This window comes from Xenopus laevis, chromosome 1S, assembly GCF_017654675.1.
Source record: "Xenopus laevis strain J_2021 chromosome 1S, Xenopus_laevis_v10.1, whole genome shotgun sequence".
Lineage (NCBI taxonomy): Eukaryota > Metazoa > Chordata > Amphibia > Anura > Pipidae > Xenopus > Xenopus laevis.
Window position 1 is genome coordinate 89,375,387 of NC_054372.1, and position 20,474 is coordinate 89,395,860.

Sequence of the window (20,474 nt, forward strand, 5' to 3'; positions counted from 1 at the left end):
TGGCGGACCAGGAGCTTGGACACCCATCACGGGTGGCAGACCAGGAGTACAGGCACCCATCACGGGTGGCGGACCAGGAGTACAGGCACCCATCACCGGTGGCGGACCAGGAGTACAGGCACCCATCACGGGTGGCGGACCAGGAGTACAGGCACCCACCACGGGTGGCGGACCAGGAGCACCCATCACGGGTGGCGGACCAGGAGCACCCCTCACAGGTGGCGGACCAAGAGCACGGGCACCCCTCACAGCTGGCGGACCAGGAGCACAGGCACCCCTCACAGGTGGTGGACCAGGAGCACAGGCACCCCTCACAGGTGGCGGACCAGGAGCACAGGCACCCATCACAGGTGGCGGACCAGGAGCACAGGCACCCATCACAGGTGGCGGACCAGGAGCACAGGCACCCATCACAGGTGGCGGACCAGGAGCACAGGCACCCATCACAGGTGGCGGACCAGGAGCACAGGCACCAGTTAGAAACAGGAAGAGGCAAGCCAGGACAACAATAACACCACTTACAGCAATAGACCCGATAGAGACAGGATTAACCGCCCTACCAGGTCCAGTAGCAGGGAAAGTGGAACTATCCAGGGCAGGCAGGTCCTCAGGCCCGGAGGCCAGGGCAAACAGGTCCTCATGCCCGGAGGCCAGGGCAAACAGGTCCTCAGGCCCGGAGGCCAGGGCAAACAGGTCCTCAGGCCAGGGCAAACAGGTCCTCAGGCCAGGGCAAACAGGTCCTCAGGCCCGGAGGCCAGGGCAAACAGGTCCTCAGGCCCGGAGGCCAGGGCAAACAGGTCCTCAGGCCCGGAGGCCAGGGCAAACAGGTCCTCAGGCCCGGAGGCCAGGGCAAACAGGTCCTCAGGCCCGGAGGCTAGGGCAAACAGTACAGAAACTGGCTCAGGAAGAAGCAGTCGTCTGGGAGCTGGCACGGGAACGGAGTCTGGCTGAGCTGCAGGCACGGAGACTGGAACCGGCTGGGCTGCAGGCACGGAGACTGGAACCGGCTGGGCTGCAGGCACGGAGACTGGAACCGGCTGGGCTGCAGGCACGGAGACTGGAACCGGCTGGGCTGCAGGCACGGAGACTGGAACCGGCTGGGCTGCAGGCACGGAGACTGGAACCGGCTGGGCTGCAGGCACGGAGACTGGAACCGGCTGGGCTGCAGGCACGGAGACTGGAACCGGCTGGGCTGCAGGCACGGAGACTGGAACCGCTGGGCTGCAGGCACGGAGACTGGAACCGGCTGGGCTGCAGGCACGGAGACTGGAACCGGCTGGGCTGCAGGCACGGAGACTGGAACCGGCTGGGCTGCAGGCACGGAGACTGGAACCGGCTGGGCTGCAGGCACGGAGACTGGAACCGGCTGGGCTGCAGGCACGGAGACTGGAACCGGCTGGGCTGCAGGCACGGAGACTGGAACCGGCTGGGCTGCAGGCACGGAGACTGGAACCGGCTGGGCTGCAGGCACGGAGACTGGAACCGGCTGGGCTGCAGGCACGGAGACTGGAACCGGCTGGGCTGCAGGCACGGAGACTGGAACCGGCTGGGCTGCAGGCACGGAGACTGGAACCGGCTGGGCTGCAGGCACGGAGACTGGAACCGGCTGGGCTGCAGGCACGGAGACTGGAACCGGCTGGGCTGCAGGCACGGAGACTGGAACCGGCTGGGCTGCAGGCACGGAGACTGGAACCGGCTGGGCTGCAGGCACGGAGACTGGAACCGGCTGGGCTGCAGGCACGGAGACTGGAACCGGCTGGGCTGCAGGCACGGAGACTGGAACCGGCTGGGCTGCAGGCACGGAGACTGGAACAGGCTGGGCTGCAGGCACGGAGACTGGAACCGGCTGGGCTGCAGGCACGGAGACTGGAACCGGCTGGGCTGCAGGCACGGAGACTGGAACCGGCTGGGCTGCAGGCACGGAGACTGGAACCGGCTGGGCTGCAGGCACGGAGACTGGAACCGGCTGGGCTGCAGGCACGGAGACTGGAACCGGCTGGGCTGCAGGCACGGAGACTGGAACCGGCTGGGCTGCAGATACGGAGGCTGGATCCGGCTGCCTTGGCATGGTAACGGGCACAGGCAGCTTTCGGGGAGCCGGCACAGGCAGCTTTCGGGGAGCCGGCACAGGCAGCTTTCGGGGATCCGGCACAGGCAGCTTTCGGTGAGCCGGCACAGGCAGCTTTCGGGGAGCCGGCACAGGAGCAAGGACTGGCTGGGAAGCCGGCACAGGAGCAAGGACTGGCTGGGAAGCCGGCACAGGAGCAAGGACTGGCTGGGAAGCCGGCACAGGAGCAAGGACTGGCTGGGAAGCCGGCACAGGAGCAAGGACTGGCTGGGAAGCCGGCACAGGAGCAAAGACTGGCTGGGAAGCCGGCACAGGAGCAAAGACTGGCTGGGAAGCCGGCACAGGAGAGAGGACTGGCTGGAGAGCCGGCACCAAAGCTGGAGACTGGAGAGCCGGCACCAAAGCTGGAGACTGGAGAGCCGGCACCAAAGCTGGAGACTGGAGAGCCGGCACCAAAGCTGGAGACTGGAGAGCCGGCACCAAAGCTGGAGACTGGAGAGCCGGCACCAAAGCTGGAGACTGGAGAGCCGGCACCAAAGCTGGAGACTGGAGAGCCGGCACCAAAGCTGGAGACTGGAGAGCCGGCACCAAAGCTGGAGACTGGAGAGCCGGCACCAAAGCTGGAGACTGGAGAGCCGGCACCGGAGCAGGTGACTGGAGAGCCGGCACAGGAGCAGGTGACTGGAGAGCCGGCACAGGAGCAGGTGGCTGAAGAGCCGGCACAGGAGCAGGTGGCTGGAGAGCCGGCACAGGAGCAGGTGGCTGAAGAGCCGGCACAGGAGCAGGTGACTGAAGAGCCGGCACAGGAGCAGGTGACTGAAGAGCCGGCACAGGAGCAGGTGACTGAAGAGCCGGCACAGGAGCAGGTGACTGAAGAGCCGGCACAGGAGCAGGTGACTGAAGAGCCGGCACACAAGCTGGAGACTGGAGAGGGTGCTGGGAAACTGTAGAAAAACTAATAAACTGGGGTTCAGGTCTGAGAGAAAAAGAGGGTGACCTGGGTTTGGCAGCTGCCACAGGAGCAGAAGGTTGTGGAGGAGACAAGGGCCCAAAAACTGGAAGTGGCCGATCTGACACAGGCCAGATAGTTTGTAGTTCATCTTCATCCGAGTCTAGATCCTCCCAGTCCTTATCGAAGACTGAATCCTCCCAGTCATCGGAGACAAAATCCTGCCAGACATCATCAGTTAAAATGGATGGCGTCTTCTGCCTTATCCTCTCCATCCCAAGGGAGTTGCAGTTTAACAACAGAGTCAGAAGGCATGGAGGGCTTTCCCAAAGGCTTCCTGCAGTTAGGCTGAGTCATTCTGTAACGTTCACAACGGGGAACCGCTGTAACCGAGAATAGCCACTCCAAGGGGAGTGGATATGGTGGGAGCCCAGGGGTGTAGCCATAGGTAATTGTAGGCAAAGACATGATGATGATGATGATGATGATGATGAAGTAATAGTAGGTTTATTGCAGTCGGAACACAGAAACACAAAAGGCAGGAACAGGCAAAAAGGCTAATCGAGGGATCCAGACGGTGAGGGAAACATGGGGAACACAGGAACAAAGGTACTCACTCAGGAAACAAGGTAACAAGGTTTTCAGGAACAAGACATACACGGTTTTCAAGGTTCAGGTTCAGATTCAGGTTCAGATTCAGGTTCAGATTCAGGTTCAGATTCAGGTTTAGATTCAGGTTCAGATTCAGGTTCAGATTCAGATTCAGGTTCAGATTCAGGTTCAGATTCAGGTTCAGATTCAGATTCAGGTTCAGATTCAGGTTCAGATTCAGATTCAGGTTCAGATTCAGATTCAGGTTCAGATTCAGATTCAGGTTCAGATTCAGGTTCAGATTCAGATTCAGGTTCAGGTTCAGATTCAGATTCAGATTCAGATTCAGATTCACATTCAGATTAGCAGGTCAGGAACAAACAGAATACATTCAAAGACTCAGCCCTGAGCAAAGCTCAGGGCGGGGTTTATAAAGGGAGGGTGATTAGGAAATGGGAAACACATGAGGGTAAACGAGGTGGGTGGAAAACAGGTAGATTACCAGAAACAATAGACACAATAGTTCAGCACCAGTCCCGAGAGCCCCCAGTGGCTCATGAGGCAAGTGCTGCAAATCGCCAGAACAGCACCACCAGAGTTCAAGTCCCGGGCTGATCCTGACAATTACAGATAAAACACCATTGTATTGGACAGGGCTGATCTATTATGTGCTATATAACCTGTACTTTTTCTCCTTTTTTTCCAATGGCATATTATTTATATAAACTATAGTAGAGTTCCTGAAGCAAACACACAGCTTTCACCAGTGTGGGGCAGCAGTACACTACACAAGAAAAAACAACCTGTGTCTCAAATATCTATATTTTGATGTCTCGGAATGAGGGTAGTTAAGGGCATGTAAAGGCAAAAAAATGAAATTCCATTTTTTTCTTTAATGAGAAAGAAATCTATCTCCAAAATACTTTAATTAAAAATGTGTATCATTTTTATAAGAAACCTGACTGTATTCAGTGAAATTCTCCCTTCCTTTACTGCTGTGGATAGGAATTGTCAGACAGTCCCTAACTGATCTGCAGGGAAACAATCATACTTATGAACAGCAGGGGGAGCCCCCCCTTACTTCCCAGCCATGCAGAAGTAAAGCAGCTTTGGATGGTGACCCCCTGTGGCCAACTTTGAAATCATAAATCATTTGTTTGATTAGGTTTGTGGAGCAGTAATTTTATGTTTATGTTTAGTATACAAAATACAGCATTTCTAGCCTTATTCTATTTTAGACTTTACTTCCCCTTTAAGGGAAGCAGCACTGAATCTTTGCTAATTTGTTCAAACACTACATGTATAGCCCTGTAATAAAGTTCATCAGAAGTAAATACATTTTTCAAATACTCTCTATTTGTATTTGTATTTTCTATTTATGATTGATACTGAAGTGTAAAGTTTAATTTTTCACCGTCTTACGTCTTTCTAAAGTAGCTCTGGGGTGGTTTCTGACTCTGCAAACTGTTCTAAACTTATACATTAGTTGATATATTTACTATTTTTGCAGAATCCCTGAGTTTCCTTAATGGAAGCTGCTAGAATTGATACAATAGTTGCTAATATTCTACAGATGATGCTGATAAATGAACTAAATGCAGTAAATTGTAACAGTTCAGAATCTGCAGCTGGATCACGGAGCTGCCAGACTGAAACACCAGAGATATGAACTTTTAACTTCAATTTTGGAAAAAAACGGTAAAAGAGAGAAAAAAGTGGAAAGCAATTGAAAAAAGTATTTATTTCTGGTGATCATTGTGAAAACATTTGAACGGAAAAAGAGCTATGAAGGTAAACAACCCCTTTAATGGATTTCTTGACTGAACAGTTCTGATGCAAGGCAGAGAAATGTACAGTCTGACTAAAACAAAAGTGAAAGTTCTTCCCACTGCTGCTGCTGTGATGAAAGGCATAGCAATGCAAGAAAACAGCTGACCTCAATCAACTTGGGTTTTTCCTAAGATGCTAATGTAATATAGTTGCATAAAATTGCTGGAAACTCCCTGAATATAATGTCATATATAGAGAGAGAGAGATAAACATGTTTCCTAAGTGCTAATATTTCAATAAGTTCTTAGAAATGGCAGTTATACAAGGCAGTTGAACAAGGCATTGACAAGGCAAAAGGAACCGGACTATATTCTATCAACTTTGAACCAGCTTGGATACGAAGAACACAGATTTGTTTGTACCTGCCAGTTTGTAACTTCTTACTCCAAACATGCTTTATCCTGTATTTCTCCTCCTTTTACTCTCATGCTTCATAAAACATTTTTTACTACCTCCTCCATCAAATCCCAGTTCTATACAAATCTCAGTCTCTCTACTCTCCTCTCCTTCCCTCTCCACACATGAAGTTTATAAAGTACTCTGTTTAGCTATTCCATGAAACTCCTCTTTTTCATACAAACTAAGAACTTACAAATCCCGCTCTCACTTAGTCTATCTTTTCTTTCTATTGCTGGCAGCTGGGGACATTTCCCCAAACCCTGGCCCTTACCCCATCCCAGTAATATCACGGCCACAAGCTCCTTCTCTTCAGTGCAAATTCCAACAGTACAGAACTCTTACTCCTATATGCAAAAACCCAGTTAATCTTTCCTGTGCTCTCTGGAATGCCAGATCTGTCTGCAACAAACTCAACGCTATACACGACCATTTCATTGCAAATTCCTTTAACCTACTCGAACTTTATGAAACCTGGCTCTCTCCTACTGACACTGCCTCACCTGCTGCCCTGTCCTATGGGGGCCTACACCTTACTCATACTCCCAGACCTGGTAACAGACCTGGAGGTGGGGTAGGTTTGCTTCTCTCTCCCCGCTGTACTTTTAAAGTTCTTCTGCCTGTTCCCTCCCTATCATTCTCTTCATTTGAGGCTCACTGCATTAGGCTCTTTTCTCGTGTTTCACTCTGCATTGCTGTCATATATCGACCACCAGCAGAGCCGTAACTAGGGGTAGGCAGAGTAGGCATGTGCCTAGGGTGCATAGCTGGGGGGCGGCAGGCACGTACCTGCTCTGACGCCTACCCCATTGTCCGGTCCGTCTCTCTCAACTGCCACGAATATTTTTTTATAATAATGCGCTTCTGTGCATGTGCGCACGTACTTTCGTGCATGCGCGCTTGAGCACACGTACTTTTGCGCAAACGCGCTCGACCGCACTTTCGTGCATGCGCACCCAAGCACGCACTCAGCCGGCGCCATGCACGGCCAGGTTGCCTAGGGTGCCTTGCTGGGTTGGCCCAGCTCTGACCACCAGGACCAACTGCACAATTTCTGTACAACTTTGCTGCCTGGTTTCCTTACTTTCTTTCATCTAACATCCATCCATCAAATTAGGTGACTTTAATATACCCATTAACAACATTAAAGGACAAGTAACATCAAAAAAATTTTTTACAAAAATTTGTTAGAATACAACAAAAAAAAACCACCAAGACAAATTAAATTTTAAAATAGCAAAGCATTTATTAAGAAATAACTTACCGAAACTCCACTTCCTGTCCTCTACAGAAAAGGCGACACGGCGACCATCCATACTGCAGCGCTCGATTTCTTCTCCCTAGCTATTCACTGACAGTGTGTCCTGCAGCCGGTCCCTGATCTTCACGCGAATATCCCCAGGTCCCTGTGTTTGTCTGTATGTGTATCAGCGCGATGTACGACCCCGCCGTGCTCCTGCCGACCCCGCCGCCTTGTATGTGTCTTTGGTGGAGGATCAGCGCGGGAAGCGGGGCATCAGCAGGTCCCCATCCTCTTCTTCCTCTGCCCGCCGTTCGTCCTGCATGATCTCCTCGCTGTGCGAGAGCCCTATGCGATGCGCTTGGGAGCCGAACCAATGCCGATACTGTCACCCCTCCAGTCCATAATGAACACTGCTGCGAGGCTCATACACCTCAGCAACTGCTCCTCTTCTGCCACGCCATTCTGTCAATCCCTGCACTGGCTTCTGCTACCTTTCAGAATCAAATTCAAATGAATGACCCTGACATTCAAAGAACTTCATAACTCTGCCCCACCCTACATCTCTGAACTCATCTCTATATATTCACCCAACCGCTTACTACACTCCTCTACTGACCTGCTACTCAACTATTCTCTCATTACTTCCTCACATGCTCGCATTCAAGACTTTGCAAGGGCTGCACCCCTCCTCTGGAACTCTCTCCCACGGTCTGTCCGACTTTCTCCCAACATTTCTGCTTTCAAGAAATCTCTTAAAACACACTTCTTTCGAGAAGCCTACCCTCACTCTGCTTAACTACCAAACGCAACACCACATATAGTACCACATTTCTCTCCCACTTAATTCGATCTTGCCCACTCCCACACCTTGTGTATTACTCCCTTCCCTTTAGAGTGTAAGCTCTTTCTGCATAGGGCCTTCCTCACCTTTTGTACTGGTACTGATTGTGATGTATGTAACTCCATATGTTCTATGTATATAATTCATGTGATTTAGTTGTATAATCACATTTACTTTACAGTACTACGCAATATGTTGGCGCTATATAAATACATGTTAATAATAATAATAATAATAATAACGTTCTGCTCTTTTCTCTGTAATTACATGCACAAATATACACACATACACACAAACAAATACACATTTGTTTGTGTATTTCCTCTATGAAGCCCTGGAGATTACTATATATTATGTCTATATACAAAAACTTCCAAGCCCTCTTACAGGCATTACACAAATCTGCCATCACAACATCTCCTGGCAGTGCATTCCATAGCCTCACCAACCTCATGGTAAATAGCCATTTATTGTTGTTTCAGATAAAAATTCTGTTGCTAAAAGGAGTGGTCTTGTGTACCTTGTTCTTTCCTATGTGAAAAGCTTTGTTCTTTTCTATGTGAATAAAGTTAGGGCTCACTTATTATCGCACAGGAAATTACTCCAGTACTTTACTGTAGTTTACGCATCACATTTTTTTAATCAATCCAATTATATTTTGACCCATACAACTACATCCGATTTGTAGAATGCATTCTGTCAGTAGCGTAACTAGAGTGCTCTGGGCCCCCCTGCAAACAAATATTCAGAGTGGCTCAGAATACTCCAAACCCCATCCTCCCACACCCAGTGTCGGACTGGGACACCAGGGGCCCACCCAAAAACCTTAGACCAGGGGCCCACCATAAAACCTTAGACCAGGGGCCCACCCTCAGTACTATTATTCTTCATCTCCTCAATCAACCTCTATTCTCCTAGTCTCTTTTCTTTACATACTATAATACTGTAATCAATTATTCCATCTATTTAGCCTATTTGTTCTCATAGAATAGGAATGACCATGAAATGGGCCAAAAGTTTAGCAGCATGAGGGCCCATTGACACCTGGGCCCACCAAGCACACCACTGCATTCTGTTGATCCAACACCATCCCACAAAATCTCCTGTGTAGTTTAGTCCCACGGACCAAACAATATACTCTTTGCAACTTGCACCAATGTACCTTGTGTTGATTAATTGCACACTAGATGAAAAATACAGAGTTGCCAAGGGGGTATAGAATTAACAGGCTCCTTGAGGAGGTGTTACTTCAAGGGATGCATTTGCAAGGTATACTTACACTGACTTTCACCAAATGAGTAATAAACATAGTTATTTGTATGCCTTTTTGCACTTGCATTTGTAAATGAGCCCTAGTGTCTTTTATTACACAATCACAATTTATCACATGCAGCTGATACAGTGTGAGCAGTTTTGCATGAATGTATTTAATTGCAAGAAGCAATTTGCCAGAATCCACAGATTCTGTGCCATTGTTAAGTATAATTAAAATAGTTGGATACTAACCATATAATTCAGGGATTATTACAGGTTGTGAACCTGATGGACATCTTGAAGATCAAAAATCATTCCAAAATTCCCAAAAAATTAACATAATACAAATGTCCATGAACATCCAATATCTAGAACAATATCAAAGTACTTGAAAGTTTCAGTGGGCAATGTTGGTTCAGTTATGTGAAAAACATGCAGACACTGCCTAGAAGAGTTCTACATTCCAAATTAACTGCACTAGAAAGAGGGAAATGTATACAAGAGGCCATTATCTTTTCACAAAACAATGGGTTGAAACATGTAACATGAAGTGAAGTGTAAAATGTATAATAATGATAAAGTAACATATTTTACAAATAATCATAAAACTGCACACTATAAATATTAACTATATATTAACTATATTAACTATGAAAATCCTCAGTTTAGAAGAGTTGTCAAAAATCGCCAGTGATTATAGAGATTCTGTGAGTGTCTATAGAGGGAGCCCTTAGCCAGCTGCTTTATTATTGCAAGAACAGACTAAGATAGCAGTCAAAGTTATCTGTGACCTAAAGCTGCAAAGCTGTAAAATACCCAATAATGATTTTCTGCATCTGTGAATATAAATGAAAATAGAATATTCCATATTTTACACAAAATTCAGAATATTTCCCCACACCTAATTCCCTTGCTCTGGCTTTTAAATAGTACATATATTAGAGGGTCACCCTTTTTCTCAGAGTGCAGAGCACTTGTGGGTCTTGACTAATCTAAGTAATCATGTTTAAAGTTTGAGAAAAAAGTGCATATAATAAAGGAAAGGTTATCAGAGTAGGAATAAAATTAAGGATGAGGACTTGGACAAAAATTCAAAATATTTTATGGGAAACAAAGACATAAGTTGAAAAAGGAAAGTGTAAATTGTAGTTTTGTACTGAAAAGAGGGGTTATAAGCAAAAGGAAAACAAGAGGATTGATGTTTTACATCGTCAGTCCACATATTTGGTATAATTGTGCATGTTTCTGCAATTTGTTTTATATGAGATAACGGATTAAAAAGCTTACAGTGTGAATTGGAGAACCTATGGGCCCCTTCTTTGACTGAGGCAAAAAGAAAATTCCCTAAATGTACCAACATTATGCAGTTATATATTCATTGATTTGAAGAAAGTTGTTATCTACCCCCTTGAAGGAATAATAAGGCATCAGTTTACTAAGGTGCGATAAGCAAGGATAATAGCTTGTACCAGAAAAAACGCCAGAAAATCGACAAGAGCAAAAGGGCACCAGGGTTGGGTCCCTGACGGAAGGTATATTTCCCCATTATTTAGGCTGTGGCCCCTTTAAGCAGTGTGTGTGTGTGTGTGTTAGGGAAGGAGTCTGGGGGTTGTTTGGCAGCAACACCAGTTTTTCAGGGCCTGGAGGGAGGGAAGGTATAGGATGGGCCTTCCCATTCCACCCAGGCACACACCTGGCTTTTACTTCAGCAGAGGGATAGTCTGCATAAAGAGGAGTCACAGGTGCAATTGAAAAGTTGATGGTTCCTGCAGCCGGTGAGTCTTTCTAGAGGGTATTAAAAAGAACTAAAACAAAACCCTTGTGTACAAAGGACTTTGAAAGAAAGCCGGCTAATATTGGGCAGTGCGGATCTTATTGTTTGGCCTCAAGTGGACTGACCAGGCCTACTTTGGAGACTGAGAAAACCAAAGGACTTTAACTAGCTGAAGTAGGCTGTGTGTTATATTTTCATTTACTTTCTGCATAGGAAAAGCTACTTTGAGTTCAGTTGCTAAATAAATTGACTTTTCTCTAAGAAACGGTGTACTGCGTGATAACGGATTAAAAAGCTTACAGTGTGAATTGGAGAACCTATGGGCCCCTTCTTTGACTGAGGCAAAAAGAAAATTCCCTAAATGTACCAACATTATGCAGTTATATATTCATTGATTTGAAGAAAGTTGTTATCTAGCCCCTTGAAGGAATAATAAGGCATCAGTTTACTAAGGTGCGATAAGCAAGGATAATAGCTTGTACCAGAAAAAACGCCAGAAAATCGACAAGAGCAAAAGGGCACCAGGGTTGGGTCCCTGACGGAAGGTTTATTTCCCCATTATTTAGGCTGTGGCCCCTTTAAGCAGTGTGTGTGTGTGTTAGGGAAGGAGTCTGGGGGTTGTTTGGCAGCAACACCAGTCTTGGTTTTTCAGGGCCTGGAGGGAGGGAAGGTACAGAATGGGCCTTCCCATTCCACCCAGGCACACACCTGGCTTTTACTTCAGCAGAGGGTTAGTCTGCATAAAGAGGAGTCACAGGTGCAATTGAAAAGGTAGATGGTGCCTGCAGCCGGTGAGTCTTTCTAGAGGGTATTAAAAAGGACTAAAACGAAACCCTTGTGTACAAAGGACTGTGAAAGAAAGCCGGCTAATATTGGGCAGTGCGGATCTTATTGTTTGGCCTCAAGTGGACTGACCAGGCCTACTTTGGAGACTGAGAAAACCAAAGGACTTTCACTAGCTGAAGTAGGCTGTGTGTTATATTTTCGTTTACTTTCTGCATAGGAAAAGCTACTTTGTGTTCAGTTGCTAAATAAATTGATTAATTACATTTTCTCTAAGAAACGGTGTACTGCATGCAGGCTGCGATTCATCCTCAATATTACAATATATATTAACGCCGATTAATGCATTCAGGCTAAGTTGTCTCACAAGGTTTACTATTAAAGAAGAATATGCAGCTAACCTTAATGAGCGCCAAATTGGCATTTTGCCAGAAATAACGCTGAAACGAACCGCTACACTTGCACAATTAACGCCACTTATCGCAAGATAAATTTGTCTCATCAAACTGTTTATGTGACTTATTTAATCATATGAATATTTGGCATCCTTGATAATAAAATCAGCATACTAAGAAAAAACACTGATTGGTATCCCTGTGTGTATATATATATACTGAACTGAAGATAAAAAATAATTGATTATTCCTGAATTCAAAGGGTATATTAACCCACCAATAGATTCGAATAACACCCCTTAATAAATAAGTTCATTCATTAATTAATATATAAAGTGCGATTAATCCAATAGAATTGGCAAGCTGATATTGCAATTAAATAGGCAAAAAATGAGACTTGGTAATTGATTAATTAGTTAAAAAGGAATTATCAATAAAATGGCCAGAAATTCAGTATGGGTTAAAAAGTCATCCGGTCATATTCCAAGGATAAGGTAAATAGCAATTTGAAAAATACAGAGGGTGGAGTTGTCCCATAAACGAACTGCCTATTTTAATTTCTAAAGCCTGGGACACCACAAAGTAAAGGCAGGACAGGGTAACCGGAGCTGTGGCCTTGTAACTTAAATTGCCCCAACAGTTAAAAGAGGCTAAATAGCCCTAAAAAGCCACAAACCCACGGCCCCTTAGAACGGAAGGAAGATGGAAGAGGTGGTAAAGCAAAGGATTAGACCAGAATTCCTGCCCCCATCAAATGTAACCAGTATGTTCCCCTGATGGAAATATTTCTTCAGAGTCAGATTATTATCTAAGGAGACCAATTTTCAAGAGAATGCCGACGCGCGTTTCGCTTAGAAGCTTTGTCACGGCGAAAGAAAATCAGCATACTAAAATCCTTACATTAACAATAATAATTATAATAAATTTATTTAGTGACCTAAGCATTCATTAACTGAACAATTCCACCCAGGGACATCCAGTTGAAATCTGCACCTTGCATTGGAAACTCACAAGACCCTGTACTTTCCTCCTACAGTGAAGCACTGGGTAATCTGTGTTGTGTCAAGTGTAATGTAAACAACATACTCTGAATTATGCTTTGATTGATGTTTGATATCTTTATTTTAAAAATATAAGGAATTTTTGTGATTTTGTCAGTTAAAATTGACCACTTAGTGATTCACAGATTTTCTTGGGGTCCCCCACCAGTGCAGGAATACACAAGCATTTGTCCAACTCTCAAGTTTCAAGGCATAGTCCCACTTTTTTAATGACAGTACACAAAAAATACATTTCAAAACCAAACTTATCAGCAGCCCCAGTGCATTTGTGGACTGTATTGCCAACTAATTGAGGTGAAAATAAGTATAACTAATAATAACAGGATTACTGTATGGTAGACCAGATGTTACTAACAGGTTCTATAGGCCTATTATTTTCTTCCCACAGTCCTCTGATGCAATCGCTGGCAATAGAAATAATGTCCCATGTTCCTTATTTCTCACTAATGCCTAAAGATATTTTTACCTGATGCAAGTCAAGGAAAAAATGCTCATTAACTTAAAGGGGTGGTTCACCTTCAAACAACTAGTTGGTTTCAGGTAGATCACCAGAAATAAAGACTTTTTCCAATTACTTTCTATTTCTGTGTTACCGTTTTTATAATACTGAAGTGTAAAGTGTTATTTTTCACCTTCTGAAACAGCTCTGGGAGGGGGGACCCTGTAAACTGTTCTAAATGGATACATTTAGTTGATACATTTCTTATCTTTGTACCTGCTGAGCAGAATCTCTGGGTTTCATTACAGGCAGCTGTTAGAATTGATACAATAGTTGCTGATACTCCAGAGATGCTGCTGAGAAATGTATCAACTAAATGTTGCAAAATTGTAAAACTTTAGAGTCTGCACCTGAATTACTGAGCTGCCAGACTGAATATCAGAGACAGGAACATTCAACTTTAAACTTAGATTTTTGAAAAACAATAAAAAATAAATAATGGAAAGTAAATGAAAAAGTCTTTATTTCTGGGGAACAATTTAAAAACAACTGAAAAGTTTTTGGAAGGTGAACCACCCCTTTAAGGAATACTAATATTACTGTATATGCTACTGGCATCAGAAACCATATCCTAACACTTAAGCCATAATGGCCTAAATGCAGCAGAACCCGTCCAATCACAAAGGCTAAACAGCTGTGTGTCTGGATATATCCAGTATGGTAGACCATATGGTAAACAGTCTCCAGAAACAAGGGAGACCAAATAATACAAGGTTGTAATGGCTATTTATTTCCGTCTAGAGTAGAAGGTAAAGAGATTTCAAACTGAAATTTGTTATAAATACGATACAATAGTACCCCCTGTGCCACCCTGGTGGTGGCCCTGCTTTTAAGTGAAGGTAAATAGCACATAAAATAAAGTTGTTTTAGGACAGGAAAACACAGATTCACGTGGGTGGTTATTTGTTAGGCACCCACCTGTTGGAGCCATTTTAAGGAAAAATTGTAAAACAAATGCGGAACCACCATTTTATTTATATATCAGAAGCAGGTGCAGCCCTTCTTATAACTTGTATGGAATGCTAACTGGGAATACTAGGCACTGTAAGCATTTTTATTTCCCAGCCATCTCCATGGCAGCACACTAATGGGTATAGTCCCTGCCCCCTTGTCTTTTTTTTCATTTTGCTGGCCAGGGGGGGGTCCTGAATGGTCAATTGATTAAGGCACGTGCCTACGATCCCGAAGGTTGTGAGATCGATTCCCGCCTGTGCCGGAAACTCTGTGCCAAGGCAGCTCTGATTGGTTATGCTTCAAGGTGACTGGATGGAATAGCATTATCAATTGAGGAACCATTAATGGTCTTTTTTAATGATAAAGTAAAATTTAGGCTTAATCCAAGTTTTGCCGAAAGTAGTCTCTGTACGTAATATTGGTCAAGAGATTACATTGCTATTAATCAAGGACACAGCAGAAGATAGACATGCAAGTCTTAATGTTGCTTGATGTCTTAAAGTCTATCTGGACAGAACTGAACAATTACGTAAGACAAAATGTCCAGTCCAGCAAGCCTCAACTGCTACACTTTCCAGATGGGTGATATCAATGATTAAGGGAGCCTAGACCTCAAAGTGACTCAAAATACCCAGTGAGTTGAAGACACACTCGACTAGGTCAATGGCAACTTCATGGGCAGCTGAGTCAGACCTGTCCACATACCAAATTTGCTCAGTGGCTTCCTGGTCTTCCTGGAAGACATTCATAAACCATTATAGGCTGGGTGTCAGGTCAGCAGCAGAAGCCTCATTTGGAGAATCAGAACAGCCTCTAATAGATGCTAAGAGACATACATTAAATAATAGAGCATGAAAGGCTTTTATTGTATTTTTCTCCCTCCCTATTTGTGATACTGCTGTAGTAGTTCCCATTAGGAAAATGGAAAATCCCCTATCATTTTGACCGTAATTTTCTTTTCCCATCTATCCTCTATGGCAGCGCCATATTCCCTCCCAGTTGATGGTTGGCCAGATGAATTGCTGATAAGAGACAATGGGAAAGGGGGCAGGACTCCTTAAATGAATTGAGGGGGTGGGATCCTTCTATCCATTTGGTAAGCAGGGAATATACCGATTAGTGTGCTGCCATGAAGGATAGTTGTGAAAAGAAAATGATGGTATGATAGGGAATTTTCAATTTTTTCATTCTACAGCGTTTTAACTCAACATACCCAAAAGTTTCAGCAGAGCATTTAAGTCAAGCATCACATTTGGGTTGGGTTGGTTTTCTCTAGAGAAAGAGGGCCTCATTGAATAGGGAAATAGGGAGGTGGGTGACACATTTTGCAGTGACCTATTAGACAGGACAGCCTTGCATGTGCAAATGCAACCTATTAGTACAAAGCAACATACAGTCAAACTGTTAATGCTGTTTAATGAATTTGTTTGCAATAAAGATTGTTGAATTGTCACACACGCTATTTCAGTCACCTGATCCGAATCTCCCAGTGTGGGCAAGTGTCACATAGACAGAATCAAGCCTGCATAATTGCCTCATTATTAAGAGTAATCCCTTTAAACAAATAAAATACGTAATATCTTCAACATGGGACACACTATGTGATTATAAGTTTGTGAGGTATTTTATTTACTTAAACATACAAAACATCAAGGTGAAACAATAGGCTGTGTCCTAGTTCACTGTAAATCTGCTTAAAGGAATACTTCCATTGCATTCCTGATATTTAAAACTGTTTATTTATGCCTAGTGCTAAGAAAATGCTTTGGTGCGATTGTTACCTTATCTCTCTGTCTTATAATAGTCTTATATAGGTTTTTATACTGTATCTCATACAGTATATCCAGATGGGCTTTTTACTTAATTTTTGCAAACAAACACAAAATGTAGAAAAAGATTCTAGAAAATCATATGCAGGGCCCCTCTACTTCCACAAGGCTGCAAGTACACCAGGTATAACTAGAGATACACTAAATACTACACTTCTAAATACTGCAAGGATCATTTACCAAATAACATAACTTTTATTGACTACCAATGTATGTAGACCAACCCCACAATGCTGCTTATGTAGCTTTGGTCCTGAAATAGTTTCCCCTGATCCTGCCGCCAGCGATATGTTTTAACACAGCTCCATCGGGCTTCTAGGGGGCGCAGGCCCAGGTGCAATTGTCTCTACTGCACCCCCACCATTTACGCCACTGTTAAATTAAGTTGTAAATTACTTAGTCTCCTGTGCAGCTCAGGCCTTAGAACAAACATTCAGCTCATGATTGTTATACTTTGGTTATACTTTGGTGAGCAAATTATATAGTAAATTATATAACAAGCCATCACGCTAAAAAAATGACTGCTATATTAAATCTTTAATTGAAATGACGTAGAGATACAAACTGGTCAAATATCAGTCAATGTTACCATATGGTGACAATAGTTTCCACTCAATAAAACTATTTTGACACTTTAGCATTTTATAATTTATATTCCAGGCCAGAACAATTGCCATGTAATTTGCATTTTGGAGCAAAGATTCAGACAGGTGATAGTGCTCACTGCTGCTAATGAGTCCATAGGGCACAAATGAATTTGTCTGCTTTGAGCATTCTGACACATTGACAAATCTACTTGGTTATCAACTGCAGCACTAACTGCCCTAAAATACCCTATAGCCACAGGCATACTGTATTTGATACCACAAGATAGCTCTATTTTGGAAAATAATGCCCTGAAAATATTGTGAATTTGTTTTTTTAATTATACTGTGTGCCAAGATTGCTGGCCAGATAGCACAGCATGGCCCCATCTTACATTTTGTCAGCTACTCTGGGCAGGGATAGTTTAGTAACTAGATGTTGAGATCAAGCAACTGTAATAATGGTAGGAATGCTAACAGCAACACGCTACACCATTGTCAAGCTTTCCATGTACTGGAACCACAATGCTGAGGAGGACTGCTAGTATGCCCTCTGTTGACAATGAGGGGTAGCTTGTGAAGGTGAGGTATAAAAGCCACATGATCTTCATGCAATGGTAAACAGGTTCACTGGGAGACTTCTGGAAGCAGAAACTGTTGTCGGAAAGAACAGACTTAGGTAAGAGCAGGCAGCAGATGTGGACCAACCGAAACAGGTCAGAGGTCAGAAACTATAGTACAGCAGGATCCACATATAGGCCAAGGGTCAGCAACAATAATCAGGAACACCAGACAAGGTACAAAGGAAAGTTTTTAAAGAACAGTCAAACAGACAAGGGGCCAAAATCAAGTTCATAAATCAACAACATAAACAGAATTAAGGAGAAGCAAAGAAACAATGTATAAAAGCAAACCTGAATGTAGAAGCTAGTTAAATAGTGTCTTCCTGTGTGCGACACAATGTACGTACTTGCATGCACCATGACATGTGCTATCTTGCATCTTGATGTGCACCCTTGTGTCATGATATCCTCTTTTGAGCACTTTTGCTAAATATACTTATTTTTTACTTGAATTTAGTACCCTCTGCTGTTCTAACTGTTTTGATTTTAACATCAGTTCATTTATTCACAAAAGTCAAAGGCATTACTGTAATACATCTATGACTTAAATTCTTAAAAGTGGGCAAGATGTGAAAGGAATGCATAAATAGTCATCTACATAAAATGTAATCAATAACGTGAATCTATACCTATACCACAAAGTATAAATGATGGTATAGAGATTAATAATATGTACATGCAGTATGATTGGATATTAACATTGTGTTAATAGTACTCTAGAAGATACTAGAAGATACTATTTCTTTTCTCTTTGACTACATATTGTCTAAGAAAATGCCTTTATTTCTTTTGGAAATATAAAGAATATAAAAAAAAAATATAAAATGTTACTTTTGGGGGGTTATTTAGTAAAGTCCGTAAAGTTGGACATTTAAAGCGGAAAAACACATTTCAAAAGTAAATGCCAAAGAGTGATATACAGACGACAGTGCATCATATATAAGATGCTTTTGTGATTGTGTCTTTTAAAGAAAATGTATTGAAAACATAGCATTTGTTAAATACAAAAAAGAATACAAAAACAAGGGCATGCTATTTTCCATTGCATAGTGCTATCATCTTTACACACAAACCTGTTCCAGCTATGTGCTTTCCCCTTTAGACCAATTGCTGCAGTATCTCCATAAGAACCTCAAGTAGTTGTATTTTTCCATTACAAAACCTACTACTCTGCTTTTTAACCTACCACATTCCCTTTAAGTGAAACAGGAAATGTCAGAAATGAAGGGTATGTGTCCTACATAATATATTTGGTAAATAACAGTATCACTAGTATGCCACCTGAAACCTAAATTAGACTTGTGTGTATACACTAAAAGCATAGAAAAGGACACAGTGAGTAATGACTGTACTGAAAAGAGTTTTAAAAAAAATCCTTCATTATGACCCGTTTCACAGGTTCTCATGGTTTTGAAAATGAAAGTAGTCACTCAAAGCAACTTCACAACGTTTGTAACTCAGACCAAATAATGAGAGGAAAAATAAGCTGTATGACTTTCTTTATAAAATGATAGTTTGTAAAGAAATTATATTTACTATAAAAACATTGTGCGTATATATATATCTATATATATATAGATATATATATATATATATATAGTGGATAATGTACCCCCTACTGTAATTTATAAAGATATTATGTTACCGAGGAGTTATGTGACCATATAAAAGCACGAGGCCGCAGGCCGAGTGCTTTTATACAGGTCACATAACTCCGAGGTGACTATTAATATCTTTATAATTTTCTGTAGGGGGTACATTATCCATTATAATCTACAGTGTTTTTACTTTTTTTATTGTCTCCCTGTGTGATTCTTCTCCTTTAAACTAAGTTCTGTGGCATTCTGACCACATGGTTGCAGTTGCAGTCATTTGGCTTTAAGCTAAAAAGTGGCAGAAGGGGAAAGGCACGAAGGGTGTAAAATGCAGGGGGGTGGGCAACTCCAGAGATGAACTGAGTGAGATAAACAGACAAGGAGATTGATGGCACAAGAGGGACGTGAGTGGGAGGGACAGACGCAGCGAGACTAAAGTTTGAAGCTGGGGGGTGGGAGCAGCAAACAGATCGAGACAAAGAGTAACAGGGTGTGGGAGGGGCAGATGGAGTGTGACGAAGAAGGAGGGGGAGCAGTAGAGAGAGGCAGACGGAGCAATATTGAAGTTACCTGGATTGGAGCGCTGAAGAAACAGGAACAAACGGTGACAGGGTGTGGGAGGGGCAGAGGGAGGAGGAGCGGAAGCCCGAGGCAGACGAAGCAAGATCAGTAATGGAGGGGGAACAGAAGAGGAAGAGAGACAGAGGGAGCAAGCATCAGAGGGTGGGAGACAAATGGAGAACGGAGAGGTAGGAAAGGCAGCACTACCTTAATAGGAGGCGCGAGAGAGCACGCAGCGTGAAGGCGGAAGTGAGGCAGACAAAGCAGGAGGAAAGCTGTAGGGAGAGTGCAGCACTGATAGCTGCTGACGCATTAAGCTATAATCGGCGCGTTCCGACGTCAGAACGCGCCGTTTATAAGGATATAATTTACAGTCTGGTCCCATAGGGAAATGACCAGACTGTAGATTATATATATATATAGATATATATATATATATATATATAGATATATATAGATATATATATATATATATATATATATATATATATATATATATATATATATATATAAAATATAAGGACCATTTCAAAACAATTTGCAGTTCATCCTGGGAATATTCCAGCTGCCTTTTTTAGGAGAATGAAGGAACTGAATTCCCATTCACAGTGACAGTTGGAAAGCTGATGGTTGTGTGATTTTAC

At 43.5% G+C, this 20,474-nt stretch overlaps 1 long non-coding RNA gene across 1 annotated transcript in view; it reads right to left on the reverse strand.

Moving 5' to 3' along the window:
• Nucleotides 1-20,236, reverse strand: part of LOC121399364 — a 46,789-nt gene extending 26,553 nt beyond the window's left edge. The window contains exon 1 of the long non-coding RNA XR_005964956.1: nucleotides 19,840-20,236. This is a non-coding gene — a long non-coding RNA (uncharacterized LOC121399364). The remainder of the gene's footprint in view (nucleotides 1-19,839) is intronic.
• Nucleotides 20,237-20,474: the final 238 nt, after the last annotated feature.